Source organism: Dermochelys coriacea, chromosome 3 (genome assembly GCF_009764565.3).
Source record: "Dermochelys coriacea isolate rDerCor1 chromosome 3, rDerCor1.pri.v4, whole genome shotgun sequence".
Taxonomy (NCBI): domain Eukaryota; kingdom Metazoa; phylum Chordata; order Testudines; family Dermochelyidae; genus Dermochelys; species Dermochelys coriacea.
The window spans coordinates 92,502,920-92,530,903 of NC_050070.1; the positions used below are offsets into that span (position 1 = coordinate 92,502,920).

At 42.8% G+C, this 27,984-nt stretch overlaps 2 long non-coding RNA genes across 2 annotated transcripts; one reads left to right on the forward strand and one right to left on the reverse strand.

The window, feature by feature from the left end:
- The first annotated feature begins 4,124 nt into the window (after positions 1-4,124).
- LOC122459332 lies at positions 4,125-15,987 on the forward strand. The gene is made up of 3 exons (XR_006279947.1): positions 4,125-4,282; positions 4,613-4,619; positions 15,977-15,987. It is a non-coding gene; the product is annotated as an uncharacterized LOC122459332 (long non-coding RNA).
- On the reverse strand, positions 5,941-27,527 carry LOC122459331. Its single transcript, XR_006279946.1, has 3 exons — positions 27,451-27,527; positions 11,047-11,093; positions 5,941-6,234 (listed from the first exon to the last, which is right to left on the reverse strand). It is a non-coding gene; the product is annotated as an uncharacterized LOC122459331 (long non-coding RNA).
- Positions 27,528-27,984: the final 457 nt, after the last annotated feature.

Here is a 27,984-nt window from a genome sequence, read left to right on the forward strand (position 1 = left end):
ACAGTGAGTGTATCAACCATCAATTGAAGGAGATGAGGACGTGAGGAGGTACTGTAAGTACAGTGCCCAGACGGTGGCAGTTTAGTGAGTACACTGAGGCCAGCCATGTCTGGAGGGGCCTGAGGTGCAGTTTTGCAAGTTGTACCACATAAGTGCATGAGGCCATGTGCCCTTAAAGTTTGATGCAATTTCGGGCTGTTGTGATGGGAAGACATTTAAGATGTATTATCAGGGATGTGATTGACTGGAAATGCCCCTGTAGGAGGAAGGCCTAGGGACAAGTTGGACATTGGATGCTACCTGAGGCACTAAGAGCACACAGCACCAGAGGGTGCTCGAGCCACCCCGATGGGTAGCACTGAGGGAAACATTTCTAGTGACTGCACTCAGAGTGTGCACACACCTAGAGTGGAATGCACATGTGCAATCACTCAAAGAAGAACAAAAACACACGCTTCTCACTTAAGTACCAGCAGTGTCAGTCCTTTGTACATCCCCTGCAAGCACCATGGTAGCAGCCAACTTCACAAGATACAATCCAAAAACCTGGGGACACAAGCTAGCCAACATTTCATTCTTCCCTAGAAAAGGAGTGAAAAGCAGCACTCAGCACTGTTTCTGAGCCAAATCTGGTGTAAACTCTCTCTAGGTTAACCTCTTCCATTTCCATATTACCCCTCTTCAAAGTTCCAGTGCTGGTTATTTCCATATCTAAAAAGTAGTGGCGGCTGGAGAATATTTTTAAATGGAAACCAAAACCAGCAGTTAGATCCAAACATCTTTTTCTTTAGAAACTAAAAATAAGTGAAATGGTTCCATTGAGTCTTTTTCTTTAAAAAAAAGGGGATATTTAAGAAGAAAAACCTTTTTGTTAAGAGATTTAAGGATGCATGGTGAAGTTCTCAGAAGTCAGGAAATACATACCCTTTTTGAGAGTCTACATTATCATGCACTATTTAATTACACATTGTCATAAATATAAAGGGAAGGGTAACCACCTTTCTGTATACAGTGCTATAAAATCCCTCCTGGCCAGAGGCAAAACCCTTTCACCTGTAAAGGAATAAGAAGCTAAGGTAACCTAGCTAGCACTGACCTAACATGACCAATGAGAGGACAAGGTACTTTCAAATCTGGAGGGGGAGAGACAAAGGGTTGGTATGTCTGTGTGATGCTTTTGCCGGGAACAGATCAGGAACGCAGACTTACAACTCCTGTTAAGTTAGTAAGTAATCTAGCTAGAAATGTGTTAGATTTCCTTTTGTTTAATGGCTGGTAAAATAAGCTGTGCTGGATGGAATGGATATTCCTGTTTTGGTGTCTTTTTGTAATTTAAGGTTTTGCCTAGGGGAATTCTCTATGTTTTGAATCTGATTACTCTCTAAGGTATTTACCATCCTGATTTTACAGAGGTGATTCTTTTACCTTTTCTTTAATTAAAATTCTTCTTTTAAGAACCTGATTGATTTTTCATTGTTCTTAAGATTTAAGGGTTTGGGTCTGTGTTCACCTGTACAAATTGGTGAGGATTCTTATCAAGCATTCCCCAGGAAAGGGGGTGTAGGGCTTGGGGGGATATTTTGGGGGAAGACATCTCCAAGTGGGCTCTTTCCCTGTTCTTCGTTTAAAACGCTTGGTGGTGGCAGCATACGGTTCAAGGACAAGGCAAAGTTTGTACCTTGGGGAAGTTTTTAACCTAAGCTGGTAAGAATAAGCTTAGGGGGTCTTTCATGCAGGTCCCCACATTTGTACCCTAGAGTTCAGAGTGGGGAAGGAACCTTGACAAACATTCACATACTATTTAAATAATACAACTTCTTCCAAAATCTTAGATACACACATGTAACATCTTTCAGTATTATGTACCTGAGTTCATGAAAGTCATTTACATCAAAAGCTCACAACATATTAGAGAGGAAGGATAGAGAAAGAATACCAGCAAAAATTTGCTCTCAAATATAGATATGCAAATATGCAACGTAGTTTCATGGTTCACTGCCTCATACCCTGAATTGCACCTAAGGAAAACTGCAGTCCCTGCTCAGCTTTTGTGTCCAGTCAGGGTTCCAGCTCATGGTGAGTCTCCCAGACTTCTCTCAGCCCCAGAGAGAAAGCTACTCTCACCCAGGTCTCTTCTCTGGCCACCTTCTTTGCTCTTTCCTTTATGAAGACCGAGCCCCTCGCTAGCTGGGTTTGATCTCCAATTAGGCCCAACACCCTTCAAATGCAGCCTGGTAGGTTAATTAGCCTCTTACACCACTTTAATCCTTTTGTCACCGCTGTGGGGGGTATCTACCCTATCATACATGGATTTTGACAACTTTATTTAAATACATACTTTGAAACAATAGCATTTAGATTCATAGATACTAAGGTCAGAAGGGACCATACTGATCATCTAGTCCGACCTCCTGCACAGCGCAGGCCACAGAATCTCACCCACCCACTCCTACAAAAAACCTCACCTATGTCTGAGCTATTGAAGTCCTTAAATCATGGTTTAAAGACTTCAAGGAGCAGAGAAGCCTCCCTCAAGTCAACCATGCCCCATGCTACAGAGGAAGGCGAAAAACCTCCAGGGCCTCTCCAATCTGCCCTGGAGGAAAATTCCTTCCCGACCCCAAATATGGCAATCAGCTAAACCCTGAGCATATGGGCAAGATTCACCAGTCAGATACCCAGGAAAGAATTTTCTATAGTAACTCAGATCCCATCCATCTAATATCCCATCTCAGGGGATTAGTCTTATTTACCCTGAATATTTAAAGACCAATTACTTACCAAAATCCCATTATCCCATCATACCATCTCCTCCATAAACTTATTGAGTAGAATCTTAGATAAAAAGCCTAAGATATATTGGACCATTAAGAAAATGAAATTAGTGTAAGTGTAGAAAAAATGAAATACAAAATGCTAAACATTTATTTAAGATTATAGAAAAAAGTATAATTGTATTGTATTATTTGTGAAATGGTATGTGTTTATATGTTTAAAGATGTATTCTGTAGTGCAAGGACATAAAGGGGTGCTTTTTGTTTAGATAAATTATAGAAAATGGAGATTGAATGATCTTTTAATATAATCTAGATTATTCCTTGCAAATGCAGAAGATTGTGCTGTACAGTTTGTGTAATTTCTGTGTCCAGTTTTCTTGCAAACCATTGAAACCATAGAGCTTCCATCTCTTTCCTATGGAAATATTCCTATAGCATTTTTTAAAAATGTACTTTGTTACATGTCAATCTCATGTGTTTTTGTATATCAGAACAATTCACAAGACTACAAGCAAACACTGGTTATCAATCTTTTTTCATATATACAGCATAACAAGGGAAGTTTCAAGGAATGTTTATGCAAATGAGAGTTTGACCACCATACCTCTTCCCAAGCATACACAGAGAGCAATGGTAAGTGGAATCAGCTGTGAAAACTGCTAAGCAATTGTTACACAAGGTGTTTCTTCTCATTCAGACCCCTTGCTAGCATTTTTGGCACACAGCAATATGGGGTACATGGGATCATCACAGCAGTGCCAAACCATGTAGCACAGGCACTGATGGGACCAAGGACCAAAATCCTGCTACCAGTGAGGGGAGACCTGTTGCAGCCAGAAGGATGGAGACACTGCTGAGAGAAGATGGCCAACAGGCAAAGATAGTAGACACTAGAGTACAATGGAAGAGACTTCACAGAGAGATAGTTTACTAGACTCAGAGACAGGAGACAGAGGTAGATCACTGTGACCAAAAGCACCGCTGTATTCACATCCTATATATTATTGTAATAATCTTTGTATGACATATGCCTTGTGAGGTATCATTTGAAAACTAATGATTTGCTGGTCAATAATATCATGGTAAAATGTATGTAGCAATGTTATATGTAAAGTTACAAATTCCCCTGTATGATGTTATTAGAACATGTAACCAGACAGTCCTGCTTGTTAAACGGGTCTGTCCTAAACAAAGGAATATAAGTTTATATCAATTTACATATAAGTAGTAAACAAGGTCCTCAAGATAGCAAGAGAAGGAATGGCAGGAAACAGAATAATATGCATTTTATCAAACACAAGAGGGAGAAGAAAGAATATGGAACCTCCTTCCCCAGATTCCATGCCACCTTCCTCACTGTTTGGATAAACTTTACTTTGAGGGTTAACCTTCAGAAGAATCCACTTCAGAGGTTCACCGGACTATAAAAGAAAGGACCAGAAAACCCTCAGTTCTCTTTCACCTAACAAGACAAGTGCACCAGAACCTTTGGGCCTCTGGGAAAAGTCTGACTGAGGAGAGGGTCACTCACCGTCCTGCTGGAAAACTGTGGGTGTGAAGAGCCATCTTAAACAAAGCGTTGAATCAGCACTTGATAGGTTAAGTTTTAGATGCATGTTTTCACGTTTATCTTCTGGAAACCATTTCTACCTATCTAATATGCTACAATTCACTTAAAATCTTGTTTTATTTTTAATCTAAATCAATCCAGTGCTGTGTTTAAACTGCACCATTTGGTAACTCCACATAAAGTAACAAACTGTTCAATATAGACTCCTTAAAGAGGCAATGAACCTCAATCTCTGAACTGTCCAGGAGAGGGCTGGACATTGCAGAACATGAGTTTTTGGGAAAATCCAAGACTGAGGATCTGTTGGGGTCACCCTACAAATAGTAACCAAGACTGGTAAAAGTCAGAGTGAGGCTGTAGACAGACTGCTGAGGTGAGAGCTACTGAACCAGGGCCATCTAGCACACAGACACTCATGATGTGACTGGTAGCCTGTTTGTGAGCAGCACAGGTTGGGAGCTACAACAGCAAAGCATTGTGAGGAGCCCAAGGTTATGGGGCAGGTAGTGGTACAACCCCTCACTAGTCTGAATTGCACCTCAGAATATGACAGTGGTATAGTCAAAGCAGGATTTATATAAAGCTTGTTATTTTAGCTGAGATTATACTTTAAGAACTGGTGTAACAGTTTTAAGTGATTCTTACATGTGAAGGCTGCAAACAGTCAAAAGAAAGGTTTGTTGTTTTCTGTTTGCTTATTTAGGGTGAGAGACAGAAGCCGGGGCAAAAGAAACAAAGAAACATATGACAAATGCACTGGAAAACAGATTAATTGTGTTCAGATTGCTGCATATTTTATGCTGCCAAAAAGCCAAATGAGTAAAAAAAAACTGCCTCATGTATTATGGCAAAACACGTGGAGGGCAGGCAGTGTATTAGGACCCAGCTGAGGTCCCAGAGTCTACAGCACAGATCACCAACCTTTGGTACACGGCCCATCAGGGAAATCTGCTGGTGGTCCAGGATGGTTTGTTTACCTGCAGTGTCCGCTCCTTCGGCCAATCACAGCATTCACTGGCTGCGGTTCACCATTCCAGGCCAATGGAGGCTGTGGGAAGCAGCGGCCAGCACATCCCTCGGCCTCCACTGCTTCCCACAACCCCCATTGGCCTGGAGCGGTGAACCGCGGCCAGTGGGAGCTGTGATCGGCCAAACCTGTGGATGCTGCAGGTAAACAAATTGTCCTGGCTTGCCAGCAGATTTCCCTGATGGGCCATGTGCCAGAGATTGCCAATCTCTGGTCTACAGCATCAGGAGGAAACAGATCATCTAGCTTAAAAGTGGGTCCAGAATAGATGTAGCTAGAGAGAGAAACTCCAGCTGGAAACCCTTCAAATCCAACATGAATGGTTGGGTATCGCAGATAGGATATGGGCAGTCTGACCTAGTGGTCAGAACAGGAGTCAGGCCAGGTCTGATACCAGAAAGTCAGAGTCCAAGACAGACCAGAGGGAAAACTGAAAATCAGATGTCAGGAGGCAAGCAGGATCAAGTTACCAGGAGATGTGGTTGTCAACTTTGGTTGGCCAAATTCCTGGAGATTTCATCACATGGCATGCTCTTTAATTAAAGATTAATCTTTTATTCCTGGAGACTCCAGGACAATCCTAGAGGGTTGGCAACCCTACCAGCAAATCGTCAGTAGGAGCAGGTATAATAGAGGAAGCAGTGCAATGCAGGGAGATCCCATTATCATGGACAACTTCCTCTTCCTGTGCTTGGGTTGAATAGAGGCTGGGGACCAATGAGGACCCCCAGGATTCCACCAATCAGATCCCAGGAGTGGAGTCCTCTGCTAGAGTTCAGCAGCTATTCTAGCAGCAGGTGGTAGGCTGAGACTGCCTACCTCTTAAGAGCTTGTGGACTAGGATTTGAGACCCATGGTCCCTGGAAAGAGAACAAAGAGAACAAAAAGAAACATCAATATGAAATCAAGATGTGGGAACTATAGGTGGACAATCCCCAAGCAATAATCAATCCTACTCAAGGGCCCCGCTCCACAGCTGGGATAAATTGTGCCGTGCATATAAAGAAGCAGAGTGTATTGAATACCTTATCACATTTGAAAGGCTATATGAAGTTTCAGAGGACAAGGAAGTCCCCATAATGATTGCAAAACTCTCTGGTAAAGCTTTACATGTATTTAATGAAATGCCAATTGGAGAGGCTTTAAAATATCCTTAATATAAAAGAGCTGTATTACAAAGGTTTCAAATTACTCCTGAAGCGTATAGAATAAAATGTATTGTTATACCCCTGAAGTTTATAGAATAAAATTCATTCTTAGAATGAATGACAAGACAAGTCATATGGAATATGTGTATAAATTGTATGATTTGATGAAAAAATGGGCCAAGAGGGCAGAGATTTGATGAGAAAATGGGCCAAGAGACAGAGGATTATGACCAGTTGATATTTTTGCCCAGGAACAGATCCTGAGCACATGTTCTGAGGAAATCAGACAAGCAATCTCAGATAAACCCCTGGATTCTATGCAAAAAGCTGCTGATCTAGCCAATGCATATACGCAAGCTAAAGCATCCAGTTGCTGCAAGCCACTGAGGGAGGGGCAGAAGCCCAGTATAAAGGGGGGACCCCGTTCTCCCCCAGAAGGACAGGACCCTTTCAGCTCCTGATTCGTATGGTGGTGAGAGGGAGAGGAGCTCAAGCCCTCTCAGAGGGGAAGGGTTCCCCCAGATCCTGGCATACATACAGAAAGAGAGAATATGAGGTTGATAGCCACCTCCCCTAATCCCCCCTCATTTCCTCTCCCACCTGCTCTCCCTGTTCCTCTAGTCCTTTTGCTGGTGGAGCTTATGTTGTTAGGGGATGTGGTTTAACTATACTGGCAAAACACCTCCTTTTGCTGGTATATGCTGCGTCTCCACGAGGAGGCTTTGCTGGTTTCTGATTTGTTTAAATTAACAAATACATATAGTGATTAGAATTAGATTTAGCATCACTTTGGTTTTAAAAACAAAGATCCATCCTCTACAGAACCTAAATAAAACAATTAAGAGGAATTGAGTGACTTATTTCCTGAATTAGATTAACAAGTGAGGAAAGATGGGCCAGATGGGATGCACAGAACTTTTACCAAAATAGTATGAATACTTACTGGGATTCAGATCCTATAATGTCTCAGTTTTTCTCTATTGCCTTACCTTTTGTGTTTGCGCCCGCCCTTTTAATACTTATATAAGATTACCAACAAATCCGTTTATCTTTATATTAAAAGCCCTAATATTTTGCTCTCTGACCAAAACATATAATAAAAATATATAATTTATATCACAGATTATTGTGAAGTATCTTATAAATACAAAAATATTTACAATTTTCCATTCTATTATGCCTGGGGAAAACATGCTGTTGTCTTTTTAGTTAATATTTAGATTTAGAAACATCTAGTTTTCCTTTACAGGTTTATTTGCACATATTCTAAAACACCTCTCTCTCTCTCTCTTTTTTTTTTTTACACTTTAGCTGTTCTCAGACTGTTAGATGTAGTTCTTTATCATTACTAGGGGTGATGTTACTCATCAGTCATTAATTTAGGGTTCTGGGCCACATACAACATTTTACTGGATTTCTTTAAATTTAAAGTTATGTGAAATTCCTGAGTTTTTAATACTTGCTTTTAGAATAATAACAACATCCATGTAATGTAGTTTATCCTAAATTACTGGTATGTACTCTCAATCTTAACTCCATTTTAACCTAGTTTTTGTTTGGGAATATCTGTATATGTAGTTAGGGGTCCCACGCAGCTTAGAGAAAGCCTTGCTAAACCAAATACATTCTTAAGTTATTTTTAAAAATGCTAAGCACATCAACCCAATGAATACTCTCTGGAGGAGTATTACATCCAAGGAGCCACATTGCTCTGTGCTCTGGCCCCTAGCACTTTGAAGGCAATATTTAGACATGCATGGAAAAGGTCATTGCTGCTATAGCACAGAACATGGGAAGAAGAGGAAAGACAAAAGATTTGTGACCATGATAGGCTGTAAAAAAAAATCATGTCTGAACTTTCATCAGCACTCACTATGAAGGTTTGACAACAGGTATAATATGTACTCAGTCACCTGAGCTGTTTCCTGAATAACCTGAGATCCGTAACCAGCAGCATCTTGAAAACTGTAAAATAAGACATGAGATGAGTCCAGAGCAGTGATAAAAGCATAAGCTAAATTACTAAAAACATGTCTTAAAGCAGTCTTCCTGTGCTACACAATGAGTAAAACAAACCTAGTCATAGCTAAGGTTAAGATTCTGTCACAGGTGTTTTTAGTAAAAGTAAGGGACAGTTCGTGGGCAATAAACAAAAATTCATGGAATCCTGCGACCTGCCACTGACTTTTACTAAAAATACCTTGGTGGGGATGGGACGCAAAGACAGCGCTGCCAGCGCTTGCAGCTGCTCCCGCCCTGTCAATCCTCCTATGGCAGGGGCTGACTACTGCTGCCCCTGCCCCAGAGGGACTGAACTAACCCCAGGCACTGCTCCAGTGGCCACGGACTGCTGCCCGGAGCTGACCACCAGTCAGCTGTTCAGCGGCCTCAGGGCTGGCTGCCGGTTAGTTGTTTGGCAGCCTTGGGGCTGACAACTGCTGCAGCCCTACCCCAGAAGTCACAGATGTCCTGGAAAGTCATGGAATCATGACCTCCATGACTCAGTGGCAGAATCATAGCTCTTTACTCAACAGTTCAGCTAAAATGGACACACATACATAAAATTGTCATTCCTGAAATTCTGAGATTTGTGGTTTGTAAAGTACCACAGACATATACAGCCCTACCACACAAAGGAAGGGATGCATTGCAACTATCACCCCTTTCCTTTCCTTTCCTTTCCTTTCCTTTCCTTTCCTTTCAAGGATCTTAGGCACGGGTGTCCAAATAGATAAAAAAAATCTGAATGACAGCAGAGAGAAGGATTGTGTATGCATAGTAATTTGAACAGATTTATTTCACTGCCTGCTAGGACTTGTGTGTCTATAAGTTACCTTCACTTATACTATGCTCAGCAATAGATTGTTTTAATCAAATAATTTAATTAAAAAGGAAATCCCCCTTTACTGATCAAGGAAGCACAGTGGACAACAAACAAATATGAAGTAATGAACAGCAATAGAGCCTAAGTACAAATATTTGAGTAGCAATGTCTTTACTCCAGTTGTGGGTAAAGAGGGCTTTCGAATCTCTGCAACGTTAGCACTGGAATTGAGTGGGTATAGGTTATATGAGAAGGACTACTAGGTGTGTGGGGTGGGGACAGAGCACTCCATCACTCCCCAATCCAGTTCAAATGCTGTGTCCCAGCTCTTTCCCCCCTTAAGTAATCTTTAAGGCAGCTGGTCAACAATTTTTTAATACAATCTTTTTTTCTTCAGAAAATGCCAATTCGTCCAAGCCAAACCTTTTAGTAGGAAAGGGTTGGATAAATTTTTCAGCTTGAAAAAAATTCAAAAAAAGTTTAGAAATGGTTGAAACATTTTGTAGTGACATTTTCAAAACAAAAAATTCTAGTTTTCCTGTTCAAAATGGTTTTTATTTGAACATTTAAGCTAATGATTGCACCAAAATTTTTAAAATATAAAATGGTCAAAATCAAAATGAAAAGTTTCAATAGACTTGAAATTATTTTTTTTCCTGAGATTTTTACTTTTCATCCTAATTTGGGACAAGACAATTTTTCAGTATAATGAAATTTTCATGCAACAGGAAAAGTATTTTCTACTTCGTTCTAATCTTTACATTATTCAGGGTGCAGGGCAGGTTGCTTCTGGGACGTACAATGTCAGGATAACTAGAGACTGGACTCCTACATACAAAGATATCAAGTAGAAGTCAGCAGCATGCAAGTTCTGTTGATATCTCCTGCTTCCTGATACCTAATAACACAACACACTCACTACTGCAGTGTATAAATAGATGTATTCTCTCCCTTCCATTTGTCACACCACTGATTACAGAAAACTGGGACTCTTGCTAACCTGTAACCTCCCCTCCCCAGCCACTATGCTGTAAATGTAATGGAAACATTGGCAGTCATTAGTCTTCACAATGACCAAGACTTTGTCAATAGTCTACCAAATGAGCCCATAACTTTGTCAATAGCCTACCAAATGAGCCCACCTGAAAACAGTTTGTTTCCTGCTTTCATTGGAATGAGCAAAAATGTCGGAGCACTTAAATACTTGCTTCTCTTGTTCCTGTAAGTGCCATTCGTTTGTGGAAATACAACTGGCAGTGGCAGCTTCCTTCCACCTATTCCAACTGAACTTTTGTTGTAGGACATTTCAGCCATAAATCCACAGACCCTAGCTATTTAGGCTTTTTAGTAGAGCAGCACACAGTTACTAAACAACTATGGGACGCAAAAACATGGATCACAGTTGGGATACACAAAAGTTGTTCTTCACAGTTTGCTTTGTTGTTGCAATCATGGGTGCAGGCAGACATGTGCTACAGAGGTACAATTCTTAAGTTCCTGGAGGCATTTCCTATGAAGACTAGCAGATTTTCATTATTTTTCACTCATCCTTTTCAGTAACCCACTACTAGACATCTATATCTAATTGTACCTGCTGTATTATACAACAACCTTGAAAGACTATGAGTTTTCTGTGGGTATAGTTGGCAGAATAATAGATCAAATATCCCATGTACATGTTTCAGTTTCTAGTTCCTCACCTGTGACTGTAATATAAAGCCATCCGCACTTAACCTTCCATCTTCCTCTGTAAGAAGAGACATATGCCAAAGTAAGAAGATCCTGCAAGGCTGAAAATAGATGTGTCATTATTAATGAATGTACAATTCTAGCTCCTTCATGCCATGGGAGGAGCAATATCTCATAGGAATTGTAAAACTACCCTGAAGGCAGAATTGTTGCTTTCAAGTATTTCCAAGTTCAGAATGTCAAAGTGATGCATTGCAAATTAATTTGAGGTTCTTGGACATGCAGATAAATACCTTTGCATTCAATGGCCTCATTCCATTTCCAGGCCTGGCTTCTTGACAATCTTAACACTCTAATTTTTCTCTTAATGGTACATTTATTTGAGCCCTGAGTTAGCTATTATGTGTCATTATCTTGGCCAGTTGTTGGTTCACAGACAACCATAAGAGACAAGAAGAGGTGCCAGATTCTTCATTGCCCTGCACCACATACAGCCATTACACCAAGATATAGTGAAAACAAAATGGATGTAAAACTATCACAGAATAACTTACCTCCACTTTGCACATATTTTGCACCAGCATACACACAAGGTGCATGGAGGCAATGGAAAATCTGTCCTGAGGCCCGTAGCCATGGCTAGGGGTATATCTGGTCCCCTGCTGTGGTACAGCCCCTATTTGTCCCTCCTCAGGTGCTCCAGGACCACTTTAGAACCAGTGGACCCTGGATTCTTTGTGCTCCTGGGTCTGATGGCACGCGTCAGCTCTTAGAGCTTACTGGTTGCTGGAGCTAAACTGGATTCTCAGTGCATGGCGACTCCAGTCAGTGCGTGAGTGAATTAATTCATATACAGACCCTATGACTTCTAGTTCATTTTGAATAAAACAGGCTCAAACACCAATGACGTTTAAAAGGGAACAAACACTTTATCAGGGAAAAGTAAGTAGCAAAAATAGAATTTGAGGGGAAAGGGAATGACAAGGAGAACACAGTGTTGCCAGCTCTTGTAATTTTTCCAAAAGTGACATGAATTTCAATGGTGCTTGCGCACTAACACAAGAAGATCCAGGTCTATAGTGAATTTGAGCCCTCTGTTTTGATGCCTGCTTCACTTGCCCACCTCCTGAGGCAGAATAACCAATCAGTGCTGCTGCAGACAGAGCTTTCTTCCCCTCCTACTCTCCATCGCAACCCAAAACCATTCTCACAGGAAGGGTGAGGGGAGGAGGTTGCTGAAGAGCCGGCTGCTCAGGGCAGCTCTGCCTGCTCCTCCTCTCCTGTAAACAATGGAAGACAGGTCAGTGACTCTGCTCCCACCCTGCTGCACACATCATGGAAAAGGGAAGAACAAGTGAAGAGCCACTGGAGATGTCCCCCACAGCCTGAAAAAGGGAGAGAGTGCCTCACTTCAGCCTGCAGGACCTGGGAGAGGGGGTGAAGAATCCCAGGAGAAGCAGAAGTGAGGCTTGGGGAGAGCTGATTTGGGGGATAGCTGGGGGGCAGAGCTGATGGTGGCAGAATGAGTGGGGGGGTCTGAACTCAGGGGTGGGCATTGAGGTGGTTGAACTGAAGAAGGTGGGGTTGAATTGATGAGGAGCATAACTGAGGGGCTGGGCTGGCAGAGTCAACTGAGAGGCATTGAGAGAAGCCAACTGATGGGGTCCTAAACTGGGGTGCTGAGCTGATAGGAGCCAAAGTGATGGGAATGGAGACTGTGTGGAGGCAAAATTAATAGCTGGGAAGGAGATGGGCAGATGTGGGTGTGAGAGCTCCTTTAGCAGGGCCCCAAATCACACTACCCAATACATTTGGGAGAGTGGGCAACACTAATTGTCAGACACACACGGGAAGGACAGGGGAAGTTCAAAAATCAAAAGAAAGACTAAGCCCCAATATAGTCTTTTAGAAAACTCTCATGATTGGGCCAATCTTATGATTTTGGGGGTTCTGACTCATGACTTTTTATCTCTTCAGGCTGGCAAGACTGAAAATAATGGAAACAAATAAATTAATGAACAGGTTAAATTCTCAGCAACAGACTCTCCCGCAAATAAAAGTATCCTCCTGTGACATCCCCCAAGGTACAATCTAGACTGTTGAACCACTGTGTCCTGTTAAATCTCCAACCCAGCGTGCCTTTTACACTGCTTTGCTAGTGACAAGCAACTTCTCCAGGTTCTGCTCAAAGATAGCCATTAGCATATAGAGTCACTCCTAGCAAAATTACATGAATGCTCTCCCAGCCACTCATGAACTACATACAGGATAACACCCGCAAATTCCACAGCCCCAGCCAGGGGTGCTGGAAAAATTTGTATAATGGGGGTGTTGAGAGCCATTGAACCAAACTATAAACCCTATATATAATGGAAACCACTTCCAGAGAGGGGGTTTGGCAGCCTTACACCCCAGGAATGTGCATCTTGCACTGTTCAAGACCTCCCCCCCAGACAGTGTAAGGTCGTTAAAAGTTTGTCATTCCATCAAAGGGAATGATTATGTACCAGCCTTTGTTAACCCAAGTAGAGATTCCCCAAACACTTCAATTAAAACACACTGGTTTAAATAAAAGAATAAAACAAGGTGAATTTCACTAGAGAAAGGTAAAAAGAAAAGGAGTACTTGTGGCACCTTAGAGACTAACAAATTTATTAGAGCATAAGCTTTCGTGAGCTACAGCTCACTTCATCGGATGCATTTGGTGGAAAAAACAGAGGAGAGATTTATATACACACACACAGAGAACATGAAACAATGGGTTTATCATACACACTGTAAGGAGAGTGATCACTTAAGATAAGCCATCACCAGCAGCAGGGGGGGGAAAGGAGGAAAACCTTTCATGGTGACAAGCAAGGTAGGCTAATTCCAGCAGTTAACAAGAAGATCAGAGGTTTCAGAGTATCAGAGGTTTCAGAATATCAGAGGAACAGTGGGGGGTGGGGTGGGAGGGAGAAATACCATGGGAAAATAGAAAAGGAGTACTTGTGGCACCTTAGAGACTAACAAATTTATTAGAGCATAAGCTTTCGTGAGCTACAGCTCACTTCATCGGATGCATTTGGTGGAAAAAACAGAGGAGAGATTTATATACACACACACAGAGAACATGAAACAATGGGTTTATCATACACACTGTAAGGAGAGTGATCACTTAAGATAAGCCATCACCAACAGCAGGGGGGGAAGGAGGAAAACCTTTCATGGTGACAAGCAGGTAGGCTAATTCCAGCAGTTAACAAGAATATCAGAGGAACAGTGGGGGGTGGGGTGGGAGGGAGAAATACCACGGGGAAATAGTTTTACTTTGTGTAATGACTCATCCATTCCCAGTCTCTATTCAAGCCTAAGTTAATGAGCGTCTTTGTACATAGTCCGCTGCTATTGGGCACCAATGATACTGCCAAGAATGACCTTGAGTGGATCACTGCGGACTATGTGGCTCTGGGAAGAAGGATAAAGGAGTTGGAGGCGCAAGTGGTGTTCTCGTCCATCCTCCCCGTGGAAGGAAAAGGCCTGGGTAGGGACCGTCGAATCGTGGAGGTCAACGAATGGCTACGCAGGTGGTGTCGGAGAGAAGGCTTTGGATTCTTTGACCATGGGATGGTGTTCCATGAAGGAGGAGTGCTGGGCAGAGACGGGCTCCATCTTACGAAGAGAGGGAAGAACATCTTTGCCAGCAGGCTGGCTAACCTAGTGAGGAGGGCTTTAAACTAGGTTCACCGGGGGAAGGAGACCAAAGCCCTGAGGTAAGTGGGAAAGCGGGATACCGGGAGGAAGCACAGGCAGGAAGGTCTGTGAGGGGAGGGCTCCTGCCTCATACTGGGAATGAGGGGCGATCAACAGGTTATCTCAAGTGCTTATATACAAATGCACAAAGCCTTGGAAACAAGCAGGGAGAACTGGAGGTCCTGGTGATGTCAAGGAATTATGACGTGATTGGAATAACAGAGACTTGGTGGGATAACTCACATGACTGGAGTACAGTCATGGATGGTTATAAACTGTTCAGGAAGGACAGGCAGGGCAGAAAAGGTGGGGGAGTAGCACTGTATGTAAGGGAGCAGTATGACTGCTCAGAGCTCCGGTACGAAACTGTGGAAAAACCTGAGTGTCTCTGGATTAAGTTTAGAAGTGTGTGCAACAAGAGTGATGTCATGGTGGGAGTCTGCTATAGACCACCGGACCAGGGGGATGAGGTGGATGAGGCTTTCTTCCGGCAACTCACGGAAGCTACTAGATCGCATGCCCTGATTCTCATGGGTGACTTTAATTTTCCTGATATCTGCTGGGAGAGCAATACAGCGGTGCATAGACAATCCAGGAAGTTTTTGGAAAGCGTAGGGGACAATTTCCTGGTGCAAGTGCTAGGGGAGCCAACTAGGGGGAGCGCTTTTCTTGACCTGCTGCTCACAAACCGGGTAGAATTAGTGGGGGAAGCAAAAGTGGATGGGAATCTGGGAGGCAGTGACCATGAGTTGGTTGAGTTCAGGATCCTGACGCAGGGAAGAAAGGTAAGCAGCAGGATACGGACCCTGGACTTCAGGAAAGCAGACTTTGACTCCCTCAGGGAACAGATGGCCAGGATCCCCTGGGGGACTAACATGAAAGGGAAGGGAGTCCAGGAGAGCTGGCTGTATTTCAAGGAATCCCTGTTGAGGTTACAGGGACAAACCATCCCGATGAGTCGAAAGAATAGTAAATATGGCAGGCGACCAGCTTGGCTTAATGGTGAAATCCTAGCGGATCTTAAACATAAAAAAGAAGCTTACAAGAAGTGGAAGCTTGGACATATGACCAGGGAAGAGTATAAAAATATTGCTCGGGCATGTAGGAAAGATATCAGGAGGGCCAAATCGCACCTGGAGCTGCAGCTAGCAAGAGATGTCAAGAGTAACAAGAAGGGTTTCTTCAGGTATGTTGGCAACAAGAAGAAAGCCAAGGAAAGTGTGGGCCCCTTACTGAATGAGGGAGGCAAGCTAGTGACAGAGGATGTGGAAAAAGCTAATGTACTCAATGCTTTTTTTGCCTCTGTTTTCACTAACAAGGTCAGCTCCCAGACTGCTGTGCTGGGCAACACAAAATGGGGAAGAGATGGCCAGCCCTCTGTAGAGATAGAGGTGGTTAGGGACTATTTAGAAAAGCTGGACGTGCACAAGTCCATGGGGCCGGACGAATTGCATCCGAGAGTGCTGAAGGAATTGGCGGCTGTGATTGCAGAGCCCTTGGCCATTATCTTTGAAAACTCGTGGCGAACGGGGGAAGTCCCGGATGACTGGAAAAAGGCTAATGTAGTGCCCATCTTTAAAAAAGGGAAGAAGGAGGATCCTGGGAACTACAGGCCGGTCAGCCTCACCTCAGTCCCTGGAAAAATCATGGAGCAGGTCCTCAAAGAATCAATCCTGAAGCACTTAGAGGAGAGGAAAGTGATCAGGAACAGTCAGCATGGATTCACCAAGGGAAGGTCATGCCTGACTAATCTAATCGCCTTTTATGATGAGATTACTGGTTCTGTGGATGAAGGGAAAGCAGTGGATGTAGTGTTTCTTGACTTTAGCAAAGCTTTTGACACGGTCTCCCACAGCATTCTTGTCAGCAAGTTAAGGAAGTATGGGCTGGATGAATGCACTATAAGGTGGGTAGAAAGCTGGCTAGATTGTCGGGCTCAACGGGTAGTGATCAATGGCTCCATGTCTAGTTGGCAGCCGGTGTCAAGTGGAGTGCCCCAGGGGTCGGTCCTGGGGCCCGTTTTGTTCAATATCTTCATAAATGATCTGGAGGATGGTGTGGATTGCACTCTCAGCAAATTTGCGGATGATACTAAACTGGGAGGAGTGGTAGATACGCTGGAGGGGAGGGATAGGATACAGAAGGACCTAGACAAATTGGAGGATTGGGCCAAAAGAAATCTAATGAGGTTCAATAAGGATAAATGCAGGGTCCTGCACTTAGGATGGAAGAATCCAATGCACCGCTACAGACTAGGGACCGAATGGCTCGGCAGCAGTTCTGCGGAAAAGGACCTAGGGGTGACAGTGGACGAGAAGCTGGATATGAGTCAGCAGTGTGCCCTTGTTGCCAAGAAGGCCAATGGCATTTTGGGTTGTATAAGTAGGGGCATAGCGAGCAGATCGAGGGACGTGATAGTTCCCCTCTATTCGACACTGGTGAGGCCTCATCTGGAGTACTGTGTCCAGTTTTGGGCCCCACACTACAGGAAGGATGTGGATAAATTGGAAAGAGTACAACGAAGGGCAACGAAAATGATTAGGGGTCTAGAGCACATGACTTATGAGGAGAGGCTGAGGGAGCTGGGATTGTTTAGTCTGCAGAAGAGAAGAATGAGGGGGGATTTGATAGCTGCTTTCAACTACCTGAAAGGGGGTTTCAAAGAGGATGGCTCTAGACTGTTCTCAATGGTAGCAGATGACAGAACGAGGAGTAATGGTCTCAAGTTGCAATGGGGGAGGTTTAGATTGGATATTAGGAAAAACTTTTTCACTAAGAGGGTGGTGAAACACTGGAATGCGTTACCTAGGGAGGTGGTAGAATCTCCTTCCTTAGAGGTTTTTAAGGTCAGGCTTGACAAAGCCCTAGCTGGGATGATTTAACTGGGACTTGGTCCTGCTTTGAGCAGGGGGTTGGACTAGATGACCTTCTGGGGTCCCTTCCAACCCTGATATTCTATGATTCTATGATTCTATGAATTGTATCCAGTTTGCAAATTAATTCCAATTCAGCAGTCTCTCGTTGGAGTCTGTTTTTGAAGCTTTTTTGTTGAAGTATAGCCACTCTTAGGTCTGTGATCGAGTGACCAGAGAGATTGAAGTGTTCTCCAACAGGTTTTTGAATGTTATAATTCTTGATGTCTGATTTGTGTCCATTCATTCTTTTGCGTAGAGACTGTCCAGTTTGGCCAATGTACATGGCAGAGGGGCATTGCTGGCACATGATGGCATATATCACATTGGTAGATGAGCAGGTGAACGAGCCTCTGATTGTGTGGCTGATGTGATTAGGCCCTGTGATGGTATCCCCTGAATAGATATGTAGACAGAGTTGGCAACGGGCTTTGTTGCAAGGATAGGTTCCTGGGTTAGTGGTTCTGTTGTGTGGTGTGTGGTTGCTGGTGAGTATTTGCTTCAGATTGGGGGGCTGTCTGTAAGCAAGGACTGGTCTGTCTCCCAAGATCTGTGAGAGTGATGGGTCATCCTTGAGGATAGGTTGTAGATCCTTGATGATGCGTTGGAGAGGTTTTAGTTGGGGGCTGAAGGTGATGGCTAGTGGCGTTCTGTTGTTTTCTTTGTTGGGCCTGTCCTGTAGTAGGTGACTTCTGGGTACTCTTCTGGCTCTGTCAATCTGTTTCTTCACTTCAGCAGGTGGGTATTGTAGTTGTAGGAATGCATGATAGAGATCTTGTAGGTGTTTGTCTCTGTCTGAGGGGTTGGAGCAAATGCGGTTATATCGTAGCGCTTGGCTGTAGACAATGGATCGAGTGGTATGATCTGGATGAAAGCTAGAGGTATGTAGGTAGGAATAGCGGTCAGTAGGTTTCCGATATAGGGTGGTGTTTATGTGACCATCGCTTATTAGCACCGTAGTGTCCAGGAAGTGGATCTCTTGTGTGGACTGGTCCAGGCTGAGGTTGATGGTGGGATGGAAATTGTTGAAATCATGGTGGAATTCCTCAAGAGCTTCTTTTCCATGGGTCCAGATGATGAAGATGTCATCAATGTAGCGCAAGTAGAGTAGGGGCATTAGGGGACGAGAGCTGAGGAAGCGTTGTTCTAAGTCAGCCATAAAAATGTTGGCATACTGTGGGGCCATGCGGGTACCCATCTCAGTGCCGCTGATTTGAAGGTATACATTGTCACCAAATGTGAAATAGTTATGGGTCAGGACAAAGTCACAAAGTTCAGCCACCAGGTTAGCCGTGACAGTATCGGGGATACTGTTCCTGACGGCTTGTAGTCCATCTTTGTGTGGAATGTTGGTGTAGAGGGCTTCTACATCCATAGTGGCTAGGATGGTGTTTTTAGGAAGATCACCAATGGACTGTAGTTTCCTCAGGAAGTCAGTGGTGTCTCGAAGATAGCTGGGAGTGCTGGTAACGAAGGGCCTGAGGAGGGAGTCTACATAGCCAGACAATCCTGCTGTCAGGGTGCCAATGCCTGAGATGATGGGGCGTCCAGGATTTCCAGGTTTATGGATCTTGGGTAGCAGATAGAATACCCCAGGTCGGGGCTCCAGGGGTGTGTCTGTGCGGATTTGTTCTTGTGCTTTTTCAGGGAGTTTCTTGAGCAAATGCTGTAGTTTCTTTTGGTAACTCTCAGTGGGATCAGAGGGTAATGGCTTGTAGAAAGTGGTGTTGGAGAGCTGCCTAGTAGCCTCTTGTCCATACTCCGACCTATTCATGATGACGACAGCACCTCCTTTGTCAGCCTTTTTGATTATGATGTCAGAGTTGTTTCTGAGGCTGTGGATGGCACTGTGTTCAGCATGGCTGAGGTTATGGGGTAAGCGATGCTGCTTTTCCACAATTTCAGCTCATGCACGTCGGCGGAAGCAGTCTATGTAGAAATCCAGGCTGCTGTTTCGACTTTCAGGAGGAGTCCACCCAGAATCCTTCTTTTTGTAGTGTTGGCAGGAAGGTCTCTGTGGGTTAATATGTTGGTCAGAGGTATGTTGGAAATATTCCTTGAGTCTGAGACGTCGAAAATAGGATTCTAGGTCACCACAGAACTGTATCATGTTCGTGGGGGTGGAGGGGCAAAAAGAGAGGCCCCGAGATAGGACAGATTCTTCTGCTGGGCTAAGAGTATAGTTGGATAGATTAACAATATTGCTGGGTGGGTTACGGGAACCATTGTTGTGGCCCCTTGTGGCATATAGTAGTTTAGATAGCTTAGTGTCCTTTTTCTTTTGTAGAGAAGCAAAGTGTGTTTTGTAAATGGCTTGTCTAGTTTTTGTAAAGTCCAGCCACGAGGAAGTTTGTGTGGAAGGTTGGTTCTTTATGAGAGTATCCAGTTTTGAGAGCTCATTCTTAATCTTTCCCTGTTTGCTGTAGAGGATGTTGATCAGGTGGTTCCGCAGTTTCTTTGAGAGTGTGTGGCACAAGCTGTCAGCATAGTCTGTATGGTATGTAGATTGTAATGGATTTTTTACCTTCAGTCCTTTCGGTATGATGTCCATCTGTTTGCATTTGGAGAGGAAGATGATGTCTGTCTGTATCTATGCGAGTTTTTTCATGAAGTTGACAGATTTCCACTCTATACGGCTAAATTCAGTGCCTTGCATAATGACAGGTTTCAGAGTAGCAGCTGTGTTAGTCTGTATTCGCAAAAAGAAAAGGAGTACTTGTGGCACCTTAGAGACTAACAAATTTATTAGAGCATAAGCTTTCGTGAGCTACAGCTCACTTCATCGGATGCATTTGGTGGAAAAAACAGAGGAGAGATTTATATACACACACACAGAGAACATGAAACAATGGGTTTATCATACACACTGTAAGGAGAGTGATCACTTAAGATAAGCCATCACCAGCAGCGGGGGGGGGGGGGGGGGAAGGAGGAAAACCTTTCATGGTGACAAGCAAGGTAGGCTAATTCCAGCAGTTAACAAGAATATCAGAGGTTTCAGAATATCAGAGGAACAGTGGGGGGTGGGGTGGGAGGGAGAAATACCATGGGGAAATAGTTTTACTTTGTGTAATGACTCATCCATTCCCAGTCTCTATTGAAGCCTAAATTAATTGTATCCAGTTTGCAAATTAATTCCAATTCAGCAGTCTCTCGTTGGAGTCTGTTTTTGAAGCTTTTTTGTTGAAGTATAGCCACTCTTAGGTCTGTGATCGAGTGACCAGAGAGATTGAAGTGTTCTCCAACTGGTGTTTGAATGTTATAATTCTTGATGAATTATGATGAATTATGATGAATACCTAGAGAAAGGTAGTTGGTTAAAAAGTGATGGTTATTCTATCGTTAGATATACCAAGCCAGAAAAAAAAGTAAACTTCTGTCTCACCACACTGGTTAACAAGAAGTCCAAGCTGCAGTCTGCTTAAGCATTGCAGCCCTTGCTTCAACACCCAGACACTGGAGTTAATGATGAGTGGTTATTTAAACCAATTTCATCACCGTGTCCTTCTAGTCCCAAGAGATCAGCCACATAGCAAGGTCAATATATAACTCAGATCTTACCCAATAATTGTGCTGTTGTTAATCCTTTTGTGTCTAATATTTAAAAGTTTATTTATAAGAGAAAAGAAGGAGGAAAGAGTTAAAAATAGTCAAGGAGAACAAAAACAGAAATTCATTGCAAAGTTCTTGTATAAGGTTTGAAGTCCTGATGGACTAAACTGCTGGCTTGTATAGTCTCTTGTAACTTCCAAAAGATTGGAAGTCCTCAGTCTATTGGTTAGAATGCTCCTTTTAGTGTAAGACCATAGTCCAGAAATCAGAGCAGAAAAGAAAGACAAAATGGAGATGCGTCCAGGGTCTTTTATATCTTCACCCATGTGGAGGGGATGCTTTCAATCTTAGTTTGTGGAAAATTACAGGCACAAGTTGGAGTCCAGTGTCACATGAGCCAGTCACATGCTCTTGCATGCTTTGATGACTCAGGAGTAGCCATTACCCAAATTCTAGCTAAGGCGTCCACAGAAAGGCTCACCGGGCGAGGACAAACTTCTTCTGTGGCCTATTGTGTTCTTTAATGGGCCATCAACTTGAATAGTTCATTCACAATGTGCTGGCCAGACTGGATGTAAATTACCTTGTGGGTGTTACCCTAGGAGCAAACACATTTGAAATAATGGAACATAGTTAATAGTCATAACTTTAGATACAAAGATGATACATGCATATAAACAGGATAATCATATTTGATAGATTGTGACTTTTACATTGATACCTTACATGACATACTTTGTATAAGATGTGTTGTAATTCTCTAACAATGGCAATATTAATGACATACATGGTCATGTTTCAATCATATAGCATCACAAGGTTGCTTAAACAGAGCTCTAACATGCCTTGATCAGTATCTTAGGGTGTTTCAGCAATCTTCTGAGTCTGCAAATCCTCTTTAGGGTTCAGTCAGATCTTTGTCTGTAACAGACTATTCAGTCTCATGGTCAGTAATAGGGTCAGTTTGTGAATTGTTTTCAACTTGTAAGTCTGCTCTTGCTTTACTTTTTCTCCACCAAGTAGTCTGATATCTTTTGCAGATGCTTACAATTCCTTCCTATGATTTTGCCTTCATCTGTGATCCCTGGTTATGAGTGACATGCCTCTTTGATCACTGTACCTTTGACTGGCCTGTGCCCATCTTGTCAAATTCTCACCAAACTGTTTGGTTTGTAACTGTGTATTTAAACTGCTCCTTTATTGTACAAGTTTGTCTGATTGTACTTTCCCAGTCTTTTCCTCACTATCACAAATTCCTTAGTCAACCTTTGTTTTTGTCCTATATTAAATATTTATTTATACGTCTTTTGTAGAGGAGTTCATCGGGTGACTGTGCATTGCAGTGGTGTAACTCTATAGTTGATTGACAGAGCCAGAAGAGTACCCAGAAGTCACCTACTACAGGACAGGCCCAACAAAGAAAATAACAGAACGCCACTAGCCATCACCTTCAGCCACCAACTAAAACCACTCCAATGCATCATCAAGGATCTACAACCTATCCTGAAGGACGACCCATCACTCTCACAGATCTTGGGAGACAAGCCAGTCCTTGCTTACAGACAGCCCCCCAACCTGAAGCAAATACTCACCAGCAACCACACACCACACAACAGAACCGCTAACCCAGGAACCTATCATTGCAACAAAGCCCGTTGCCAACTCTGTCCACATATCTATTCAGGGGACACCATCTTAGGGCCTAATCACATCAGCTACACTATCAGAGGCTCATTCACCTGCGCATCTACCAATGTGATATATGCCATCATGTGCCAGTAATGCCCCTCTGCCATGTACATTGGTCAAACTGGACAGTCTCTACGTAAAAGAATGAATGGACACAAAATCAGACGTCAAGAATTATAACATTCAAAAACCAGTTGGAGAACACTTCAATCTCTCTGGTCACTCGATCACAGACCTGAGAGTGGCTATCCTTCAACAAAAAAAGCTTCAAAAACAGACTCCAACAAGAGACTGCTGAATTGGAATTAATTTGCAAACTGGATACAATTAACTTAGGCTTGAATAGAGACTGGGAATGGATGAGTCATTACACAAAGTAAAACTATTTCCCCATGTTATTTCTCCCCCCCATCCCACCCCCCACTGTTCCTCAGATGTTCTTGTTAACTGCTGGAAATGGCCTACCTTGCTTGTCACCATGAAAGGTTTTCCTCCTTCCCCCCCTCCCCCGCCCGCTGCTGGTGATGGCTCATCTTAAGTGATCACTCTCCTTACAGTATGTATGATAAAACCCATTGTTTCATGTTCTCAGTGTGTGTATATAAATCTCCCCACAGTATTTTCCACCGAATGCATCTGATGAAGTGAGCTGTAGCTCACGAAAGCTTATGCTCAAATAAATTTGTTAGTCTCTAAGGTGCCACAAGTACTCCTTTTCTATAGTTGAATAGTGCTAAATATGGATCTTTTCTTGCATCAATTGCTTTTTGAGCAAGTTCTTCACAATTCATACTCCTCATTCAGCTATTCCATTGGCTTTGGGTTATCTGGGAGTAGATGTTTCATGATGAAAGTTGTACATTTTAGCAAAGTCCAGGAATTCTTGAACTGTGGTCCATTGTCAGTCATTACAGTTCTTGGTATTTCAAATGCAAAGTGTCTGACAACTGTTGCTGCTGTGGTATCTTCAAGCACAACTATTTTTGGGAAATTGGTAAAGTAGTCCTTTGTAACCAGGCGAACATCTCAATTCTAACTTTGTCCCATGGAATTGCAAGTTGTCTGTGCAGCATCGTTGGTTCTTTCTGCTGGGAATCACTGTACTTCTGATATGTTCCACACCTCCATATTATTTCTCTGATTTCACTATTCATCTGTGGCCACAATACAACTTCTCTAGCTCTCCTTTTTTAATTTGGTCATTCCCATGTGCCCTTCATGTATCCATTCCAATATTTTCCTTCTCAACACTTTGGGAACCATGATCTGTGTCCCCTTCAAGAGAACTCCTGAGACAACATCGAAAGCTCATTTTTATATTGGGATATACTGGTCGGAAGTGTTGATTTTTTTCTCCTTTATCTATTGCTTGTATCACTGTTTGCAGCATTTCATCTTTAGCTGTTTCTTCTCCAGTTCATCCCATATGAGTGGAGATATAGCGTGTGACACTTTTATTCTGTTTACATGGTTTTTTTCTGCTTGTCCCAGATCATCAGGCTATGTATTGTCAGATGGAGCATATGTTTTTGAGAGTGTGTCTGCTATTACTAAGTAGTATCCAGGTTGGAACTCCAGGGTCACAGTATACTTGTGTATTTTCAAAAGCAATCACTGGATCATTGGTAAAAAGAACAGGAGTACTTGTGGCACCTTAGAGACTAACAAATTTATTTGAGCATAAGCTTTCGTGGGCTAAAACCCACTTCATCAGATGCATGCAGTAGAAAATACAGTAGGAAGATTTTATATACACAGAGAACATGAAACAATGGGTGTTACCATGCACACTATAAAGAGAGTGATCAGTTAAGGTGAGCTATTACCAGCAGGAGAGAAAAAAATCTTTTGTAGTGATAATCAAGATGGGCCATTTCCAGCAGTTGACAAGAACATGTGAGGAAGAGTGGGGGGATGGGAATAAACATGGGGAAATAGTTTTACTTTGTGTAATGACACATCCACTCCCAGTCTTCATTCAAGCCTAATTTAATGGTGTCCAGTTTGCAAATTAATTCCAATTCAGCAGTCTCTCGTTGGAGTCTGTTTTTGAAGTTTTTTTGTTGTAATATTGAGACTTGTAGGTCTGTAATCGAGTGACCAGAGAGATTGAAGTGTTCTCCAACTGGTTTTTGAATGTTACAATTCTTGACATCTGATTTGTGTCCATTTATTCTTTTATGTAGGGACTGTCCGGTATGGCCAATGTAAATGGCAGAGGGGCATTACTGGCACATGATGGCATATATCACATTGGTAGATGAGGAGGTAAATGAGCCTCTATAGTGTGGCTGATGTGATTAAGCCCTATCATGGTGTCCCCTGAATAGATATGTGGACAGAGTTGGCAATGGGCGTTGTTGCAATGATAGGTTCCTGGGTTAGTGTTTTTGTTGTGTGGTGTGTGGTTGCTGGTGAGTATTTGCTTCAGGCTGGGGGGCTGTCTGTAAGCAAGGGCTGGCCTGTCTCCCAAGATCTGTGAGAGTGATGGGTCATCCTTCAGGATAGGTTGTAGATCCTTGATGATGCACTGGAGAGGTTTTAGTTGGGGGTTGGTGACAGCTAGTGCCGTTCTGTTACTTTCTTTGTTGGGCCTGTTCTGTAGTAGGTGACTTCTGGGTACTCTTCTGGCTCTGTCAATCTGTTTCTTCACTTCAGCACCCACCTGCTGAAGTGAAGAAATAGCTCATCTTAACTGATCACTCTTGTTATAGTTTTCAAAGTAGCAGCCGTGTTAGTCTGTATTCGCAAAAAAGAAAAGGAGTACTAGTGGCACCTTAGAGACTAACAAATTTATTTGAGCATAAGCTTTTGTGATGCATCCGATGAAGTGAGTGAGCTGTAGCTCACAAAAGCTTATGCTCAAATAAATTTGTTAGTCTCTAAGGTGCCACTAGTACTCCTTTTCTTTCTTGTTATAGTGTGCATGGTAACATCCATTGCTTCATGTTCTCTGTGTATATAAAATCGTCCTACTGCATTTTCCACTGTATGCATCCAATGAAGTGGCTTGTAGCCCACGAAAGCTTATACTCAAATAAATTTGTTAGTCTCTAAGGTGCCACAAGTACTCCTGTTCTTTTTGCGGATACAGACTAACACGGCTGCTACTCTGAAAAATGGATCATTGGTGTTGCTTCTCCAAGTTCCTTTTAAATATTACAATCAGTGGTTTGTGAACAGTTTTTGCTTTGAAGCTATGACTATAAGAGAAAGTAACAAAATCTTGAACATCCATATGCCAGATCTACAGCTTATCTACATGGCGCTGCAGTCTGAAATATATGGGTGCTCTAAGATATCGTGCTCTAATTGCTCTGTGTAGACCCTGCTGGCACAAATTAAATGGTGCCTAGTTCTCATTGATGGAGTCTTGTTTCCAGCAGGACAATGTTAATGAGCACTAGATACTTTTTAGTTTGCCCAAGCAGAGCCTACATAGGGCAGTTAGAGTGAAACACATTGGAACGGTCTGCAGTTCACACCCCCATAGTACGGAATGTGGTGCCATGATTAGCCCCTTTTTCAATTTGAGCGTACATGTTCTCTGCAGCTGTCATAGCTCTACATGCATGACACTGGCAACCAATTATTTCCATGACATGGTAGTAGTATGACTCCAAGTGCTCCTTTTGAGGCATTTGTGAAGCATTTGATGTCTTTCATTGCATCAAAAATGTGCTGAACTGGAGCTGATGTCCAAATGTGCTTTAAATCATTGAGCTCTCTTTCATGCTCTGACATCCATGCCCATTTTGTGACCTTGTAGAGGAGATGTCTTAAGTGAATTGTGCGAGCTGTGTAATTAGGTATGAATTTGCGGATGTAATTCTACATGCCTCTCAGCCTCTGAATTTCCTAGTTATCTTCAGGTTTCTGCATATTCAGTATTGCTTGGATCTTTGATTCATCAGGCAGGATTTCCTTAGAAGTCAATCTCTCTCCCAAGTACATTATTTCTGTTGTTTGAAATTGACATTTGGCCTTATTCAATTTAAGGTTATTAGCTTTTGCAATTTCCAGTACTCTCCTCAGTAGTTTCTTATGTTCAATGGCAGTTCTGCCCCAAATTACTATGTCATCAAGGAATGCTTTCACACCTGCTGGACTCTCTAGCATCTGGCTAACTGTATGGTGGTATAGTTCTGGAGCTGAACATGTTCTGAAAAGCAGTCTTAAGAAGTTGTATGTGCCAAATGGTGTGTTGAAAGTGCATATCTTGAAGCTTTCAGTGTCCAGGTGGATCTGCCAAAATCCCACCAATGCATCTAATTTGCTGAAGAATTTGGTGTCTGCTTTCTTAGACAGATAGTTCGCTTCTTGTGGGCAGGTGGAAGTGTTCTCTTTTTATGTTTTTGTTCAGCCCCTTAGGGTCCACATACAGTCATAGTCCTCCTTTTTTCTCTACACTTATTAAGGAGTGAATGAAATCTGTTGGTTCTTCTATTCTCCAAATGATACAGATTCTCATGACTTGTAGGGGACTTATGTGCAGTAGCACAAGCCCTGTAGTAGCCATTGTACCATTACCTTTCTCAGTAGGTCTTCCAGCATCCTGTGTCTTCCACTCTTGGTATGATATAGTATTTCACTGATGAGCAGACTGTAAAGATAAAACTGCATCAAGAGTGTATAGGAAGCATGGCGTTGCTATACATCCTGGAGGACTTACTCTATAGCACACCTGCCACCAGCTCCCTTCCCTCAAACTGCCTGTCTGGGCTCAGTTCATCTAATTGTACTGTCCCGGCTCTTTACAGGCTACCCTGGGGTCTAAAGTCGGTTGCCTGACTCGTCACTCTGGGCTCAGACCCCCGCCAACTATTTATGTCTCAGGCACCCAGTATTGCCAACCTCAAGCATTCAAAAATCATGAGTCAGGCCTATAAACCTCACGAGACTGCCTTAAAATCATGACACTGTTTTAAAATAATAATTACAAGTTCTTTTTATTTGCCTTCTGGTTACTGAACTTTTCAGGTCCACTTGCATCACATTTTCAAGCTTTTCTCTGCAACCAGGAAGGACAGAAACTTCCTTTTAAAGAAATGAAAGCTGATGTTC